The sequence below is a fragment of the Prosopis cineraria genome, unplaced genomic scaffold (genome assembly GCF_029017545.1).
Source record: "Prosopis cineraria cultivar Desert tree isolate PC_DT_omini unplaced genomic scaffold, ASM2901754v1 PC1955, whole genome shotgun sequence".
In the NCBI taxonomy this organism is placed as follows: domain Eukaryota; kingdom Viridiplantae; phylum Streptophyta; class Magnoliopsida; order Fabales; family Fabaceae; genus Prosopis; species Prosopis cineraria.
Window position 1 is genome coordinate 15,929 of NW_026557280.1, and position 7,285 is coordinate 23,213.

Below are 7,285 nucleotides of genomic sequence, written 5' to 3' on the forward strand. Positions count from 1 at the left end.
AAAATAATTCATAAACAATATTTATTATTGATTTGTAATAAAAAAACAGTTCGATAGAATAAACTTGAACGAGAGCGATGGTATGAATTGAATTAGTTAGACAGGGGAAAAAAATCAAACTCTTCTAATTCATCTCACTTTGTGTGCACGCAATTTAGTTTCCATTTAATTTTTTTTTGACCAATTAGTTTCCTTTTAAAATTATTGTATCTTGCCTTGTATACAAGTCACTTTTAATTATTCTGAAGAGATATAACTAAATTATTGATAGTGTTTGAAAAAAAAATTTCCAGATCACTTTTGTTGAAAATTATCATATTTTTTTTCTTATATAATATCTTAAACTACTCATAGAAAATTATAAAAAAAATAAAATTAAAAAATAATTAATTATCAATTTTTTTATGTAAAGTAACTTATAAAAATGATATCAATTCTTGTAAAAATTGGCTTATATATAAGATGGGATGGAATGATTAGTCTCATAATTAATTTGGACAAACTTTGTGAAAAAGTTAAAAATATAAACATCCATTGAATTAAATGAATTCTATATTTATAAAATCCAAAAATAAAACAATTACCGTGATTAGCTTTTATACAGTTCTTCGTCCCCGTCGTGACGCTTTCTTTGAAGAGACTGCGAAGTACAACTTCACTTTTCAAACGGTCCCTCAACTCTTGATCCAAAAATCATTCATTCTCAATTCTCTCTATCTTTCTTCTTTTCTCGAACCACAAGCAAAGGTGCGAATTTCTATCTCTCTCTCTTTCTCATTCTTTTTTCTCTCAAATGTCATTCTCGTTTTTGCAATTCTATTTTCCTTCGTATACTCACAGCTTTGTTCGCAAACACGACTCTTTCCGATCGGCAATCACGTTTTATTTCGCTGCATCGTCTGTGTTCAACTGTTTCCTTCATGTTGCCAGCCTATTTTGCCTCTCATCTTTCTTTTCTTTTTGATTTTCGTTGTTTATCTTGTTTCTCGTTGGATTTTCACGCTTGATTTCAAGCTTTTGGCGCCAAAATCAAATGTGAATTGATTCTTGATGTTATTAATAAGTGATGTTTATATACTTCATTAATCTAATTCTTGGAAATTATACATTCATGAAACGTTCTAATTTGAGTCTCGATGATAGTTAGTGATGATTCTGTTGTGAAACATAATTTCTTATCGTTTCAATGAAAAATAGAATGTGCCAAGTTTTGTGGCGATAAAAGGAATATTGGTATTTTCTGTTTTCTATTGTAACGTAAATGCGTGAACTGTACATAATGTTGATTGAATAGGGATTTTTTTTTTTTTAACCTTTTGCGTGTTTTCCAAGTTTCGAATTATCACCTCGATATTAAAAATAGATGCCTTCCAACACGACTGTTATTTGTCACGTGTTCTCTTGACATGAGTATGAATTTTACTCTATTTTAACTTTTTTGAGAGGCGAAGATTGTGAACTGCTTGTGTTTGTGTTCCGATTCGAAAGATTCAGTTTGTTTCCTTCCTACTTTACAAATTTAATCCTCTTTCCCCTCTTTGATCGTTATTGTTCTTAATCTTTTCGTTATCTGTTAGCAACCATTGAAAATATGGAGATTCGAGATTTTTGATACACTGATTAGAATAATCTTAATGGTATATTTTTTAATTTCTACAAGCAATCAAATTATCAATAGTATTGCCACATAAAACAATGCTTGCAAGTTATTTGAAATGATAGATTCATTTCCAAGTCACTTAACAGAACTTTGATATCTTTTACCCGAACTGCTTTTTAATTCGTTCTTCAACTTCTTGCAGTTTGGTTATTGGGTATTCTTGAGGTGAATTAATCTAGTTTCCCTGCTGGTGAGATGAGAAATGAACACTTACTGAGATTTATTTGATTCTAAGGATCACAAAGCAGAGAACTTGCTCTATGAATAACTGAGGAAAGTTCAGGCCCATGATATTTTGATATTTTTCAATCATAGGAAGACCATGGGACGAGCTTCACTCTTATTTCTGGTTCTTTTGGTTATTGGCTCGTCCTTTGCAACGTATAATGTGGTGAATATGATAATGCACTACAATTCTTCACAAGATTTGGTGATTGATTCTATGGATGATGGGTTGTTGTTTGACCCCATTGTTGAGATGCCTAAGAATTTGAAGAATCGGAAGACAACAAGGGCACCTTTTCATATTGCCTTAACGGCAACTGATGCTTCATACAGCAAATGGCAGTGCCGGATCATGTATTACTGGTACAAACAGAAAAAGAATATGCCTGGCTCAGAGATGGGAGGATTCACTCGAGTTCTACACTCAGGAAATGCTGACAACTTGATGGATGAAATTCCAACTGTTGTAGTTGATCCTCTTCCACCAGGTCTGGACCGGGTGAGCTTACTATTTTCTGATCCATTTTCTAACTGTTTTTCTATCTTTACTAGCTTGTCTCTGTCATTTTATCTGATTGATTAAAAGACACATTAGTTACCAGTAGAGAAATTAAACATTATCTTTGAAGTTCTTGATATATATATCCTTGACCCTTCGTTGCAATTTTTCATATCTTCATTTTTCAAGTTGATTGATTATTTATTCTCTTTTATAACTTCAAATAAAGTAGGGGTCTACAATTCTTTAATGACATTAAACATTAGTAATAGCTTAAGGAAGACTATGTATCGATGGGTAAAAATAATTACAGAACTTCAGTTTGGAACTGGTTCAGAGTCTTAACATTCTACAGTGGTAAACTAATTCTAAGAAATTAATGTTAAAGGATTTTATTTCCCCTGTCCCTTTTGTAAAATAATATTCAAAAGCTTCAGATTTCAGTCTCCAGATGTTTACTGGGCAAATATTTTTCCATGAATTTAGAATTCTGTCTACATAATCCATGAAATATATTTTATCTTTGAAGGAAAATAATGTTGACTTGACATGTTTCATAGTTGTTTTTCTATCTACTAGTTTTTATTCCTGTTTTTTGATTTCCATTTAAAGTTGTCATAAATATTTGGTATTGAACGGCTTGCTTGGAAGTTGCTTGTGCTTAATTTATAGGAGAAAAATGAACTCTTGTGCTGTTTTTTTTTTTCAATTAATTCTTATAAGGGTTTACTGACATATTACTTGTGTAATTTGTAGGGATATATTGTTTTAAATAGGCCATGGGCTTTTGTTCAGTGGTTGCAACAGGCCACTATAGAGGAGGAGTATGATCTTTATTCAGAGTGATCCTTCTTTTATGTTACTAGCACGCAAACTTAAATTGGCCACTCCACTTTTGATGTAGATACATATTGATGGCAGAACCTGATCACATTTTCATAAATCCTCTGCCTAATTTGGCTTATCGAGGACATCCTGCTGCTTTTCCATTTTTTTACATCAGGCCTGATCAGAATGAGAAAATTGTAAGGAAGTATTATCCCGAAGAGTTTGGACCGGTCACAAACATTGACCCAATTGGCAATTCTCCTGTAATTATTAGTAAGGTAGACCTTGGTAGATAATAAATTTCATGATTGAATAATTTGCTATGTCCTTATCATTTTAGTGGTTCTTTTAATCAAATAACAACTGCTGCAGCTCCTGCTCCTGCTCCTGCGTGTTTGTTGTTCATCGTCTTGGATGGTGTGATTGGCTTGGGCAGCTTTATATATTGCTTCTTGTTGTTTTTCTACAGGATTTGCTTGCAGAGATTGCTCCAACATGGATGAATGTTTCTTTGAGGATGAAAGAGGACCCAGAGACTGATAAAGCTTTTGGATGGGTGCTAGAAATGTATGTGTGGCCAAATAATAGACAGTTGATGTTGCAGTATAATACATTTGTGTGAAGGAATATTTCCTGATGTTATGTTGGTTTCTTCTTGTTCAATTCAGGTATGCCTATGCTATAGCTTCCGCCCTTCATGGTGTGCGGCATATTTTGCGTAAAGACTTCATGCTGCAGGTTAGGCATAATCATATCATTTTTCGATGTGGTGTTTATTTTATACTATTATCAGTTTAAGTGGATTTCATATAGCAATAATTCCCAGTTCTAAAATCACTTTTTCTATATGTAACTTTTCAGCCCCCATGGGATCTTGAAACTAAGAACAAGTACATTCTTCATTATACTTATGGATGTGACTACAATCTAAAGGTAACGTGTGTTTAATCCTTTCCTGTACTTGAATTATGGAAAAGTTTCGTTCTTTTAATTTATTCTGAATTTCATTTCTAAACCAGTACGGCTCTGGGGTATTGAGACTTGCATTATATCATGTAATGAAATATTATTGAGACAAACAAAATATTCTTTTATTTTAAATTTGTTGTTTCTGGGTTTTAAATACAATATAATGGTCCATGACGCTCAGGGTGAGTTGACATATGGCAAAATTGGCGAGTGGAGATAGATTTGACAAAAGGTCATACTTACAAGGACCTGTACCTAGAAATCTGCCTTACCCCGCCTGGGGTTCCTGAAAGTGTGGTATGTCTCCTCTATGCTAATTGTTTTTAAGCAATGCACCGTATTTATCCTATGGTGATCCATATTTTAAGATTGTATATGAAAATGAAATGAAGCTTCTGTAGGGAATGATTTGACAAGTGACATTATTTGCACTGCAGCACCAAGGCAGAACAATAAATATTTTAGAGACTTGGTTAGATCTATAGGCACCCCAGCATCAATAGAATCCAGACATTCATTTTTTAATGCTGCCTGACACTTATTAGGCAATAATATGGATTATAAGCTAACGTATGAGCTAGTGCTGTCTGCGCTTAGAACATTTGCTTGTTTATGCATCCAATGCTGATAATTATGTCCCTTGTTTTGTGCCATAGAAACATTGAGGGTTCTCTGTACAAATCAAGCCGTTGCCAATGAATTCTATGGTGCCTGAAATGTTCTTTCATCCATCTTGGTTCCCCTATCTACCTCTCTTAATGGTGGAAATCCGAATAGAAGAGTATGTTTACTGAGTTTTCTGATGTTAGGGACACTTGAAGAGTTGGTTGTGTGTGAGCATGTCGCTTGCACGTGTAATAGGGCCTACTGTAAGATGAAGTTAGGTCATTTCTACTTTCTTTAAATGAAAAGTTATGGCAAAACCATAAAAAGAAAAAAAAGCGGAACAGAGGATTCAGAAATCTGTTTATCTAAATCAACTAGTCTCTTGAAGCTCATTGGAGGATCAGTGAAAACATTAGCTTGGCCTTAATATCAGGTGCAGCTCTGGCAATCCAATTAGTGCACTCGTTAGCCTCCCAACATGCATGCCCTACTAGTCCAGTTCAAAGAAATTATTTTCATACTATTCATTCTTGTTAGTTTAAAAGAAAGATGGGTGCATAATATATTAGACTCACTCAAATGGCGAGTCTTATTTGAATCTGTGGGAACCACTTCAGTGATGGGCCCTATTTATGTCTATCACTCTATCTCCTTCTGAAAACGACAACAAATTAGAAGAGAATGGAGAGAGATCCAAGCTTGTGCAAGGACAAGCTCAAGTCAAGCGCTCCTCCGTAGAATAAGGTGTTAGTTTGAACCAACATGTAGGGACTAGGGAGCCCCATTGTAAATATTCATGAATTAGTTGCCAAGCAAAAATAGAGCGCCACAAGTGCCTACTGCACTCCAACACTCATAAATATGATAATGTCCATGACACCAACAAGGAGCGTGCCCTGACATTCATGGTGCTAAGTTGCTTGCTTGGCCCTTGAAGTTCGCCCAGCACTAACCTGGCAAGGCGATTACTTGTTGTTGACATGTTGTGCCCTATATTAGACCTTAAAGGCGAGAGTGGGTAGCCTCAGGCTGGAGTTGAAAAATAAGGATTCGAACTCTCTGATGCAATTAAAGGTAACAAAAAAAAAAAGAATTAAGGTGTAAGTTAGTAAGGCCGCATGTGACAAAAGTGACCAAATGCATGTTTGGAATTATTGCTGATGGGGGCCAAAATGTGGTTCAGGTTGCTTTGCCAAATCACGGTTTTGACCCTACCCTGACATTATTCCAAGCACATCCTAAGCCTGGAGCCAAGGCATACAAGAACATCATAAGATGAGGAGGCGTAATTCACCAAAAAAAAAAAAAAAAAAAAACAAGAAGAAGATGAGGAGGAGGCGTAAGATGTCTTCTAAGGAAAAGGCTTGTACTTGGATCACATTTCTATCCAAAGGAGATTTGTGTTGTAACTACGCATCTGTTAGAATGTAACAAAATTATGAGAAAATGCAACTTTAGTTCCTGAAAAAAAAAAAAATCAATTATCTATTTAATCTCTGAATTTTGATTTAAAACAACCCAATTCTTGTGAGAAAATACAGTGATTGAAGTGTTTTAAGTCAAAGTTGAGTGACTGGATGGATAATTTAAAAAACCTAAAAGATTGAAAATTATATTTTTCTCAAAATTAATTTTGGACATTTACTTGAAAGCTTAGACATATAATTTGAAATGGCCAGGAAGCCAAAGCATTATTAAGCCGCTAAATGACTATCATGCTTGCAGGTGACTCTGGTGAAGATGGTGAACGAGGCTACTGCTAACATTCCCGATTGGGACTCATCCTAGTTTGGGTTTGTTCATCTTGATCTTTAGAGCAACTTAATTAAGCTTTATAGGACACGCTCGCCAAAGAAAAGAAAAAAGAGAAAATTTTATAGGACATATTTTTCATTGAGTTTAGTCCTAGAATCACAGATCAATGTATACGTACTCCTTGATAAGTTAAAAATGAAATGTTTTTATTTTATATTTAAATTCTCTTTTATCAGGAATATTCGTTTTCTTAATTTTTTTCTGATGAATGAATCTTGAACTTGCTGGCTCCTCTTTCCTTGATGGAAAAAATTGTGTATCTTAATTTTTGTGAAAAAATAATCCCACACAACTTATGTATTTAAGTAAAATTAATAGTCTTTTTCTATCTAAAATTATTTTTAAATCAGTCCCCCTAATCTTGAATTAATATTTAAAAAAAAAATTGTTCTTGTTTGATATTAAATTTTCTCAGCAAAAACCAGTCCCCTTATTTGCATTAATATTTAAAAAAAATATTATCCTTGTTTAATATTAAATTTCTCATCAAAACCAGTCATCTAATTCTGCATTAATATTTAAATTTTTTTGTCCTTATTGAGATTAAATTTTCTCAACCTTCCTGAAATAATATTTTTAATTTAGTTGAAATAAAAATGTTTTTAAAATTAGTGCTGGATATAGTACTTGTCTAGAGCAGATTAAAACTGCGACAAACGTCAGTTTTTCAGTTCAGTAAAAGC

The 7,285-nt window shown here is 33.7% G+C and overlaps 1 pseudogene; it reads left to right on the plus strand.

Moving 5' to 3' along the window:
* The first annotated feature begins 798 nt into the window (after window positions 1–798).
* LOC129301198 (hydroxyproline O-arabinosyltransferase RDN2-like) lies at window positions 799–6,575 on the plus strand (annotated as a pseudogene).
* The last annotated feature ends 710 nt before the right edge of the window (window positions 6,576–7,285 follow it).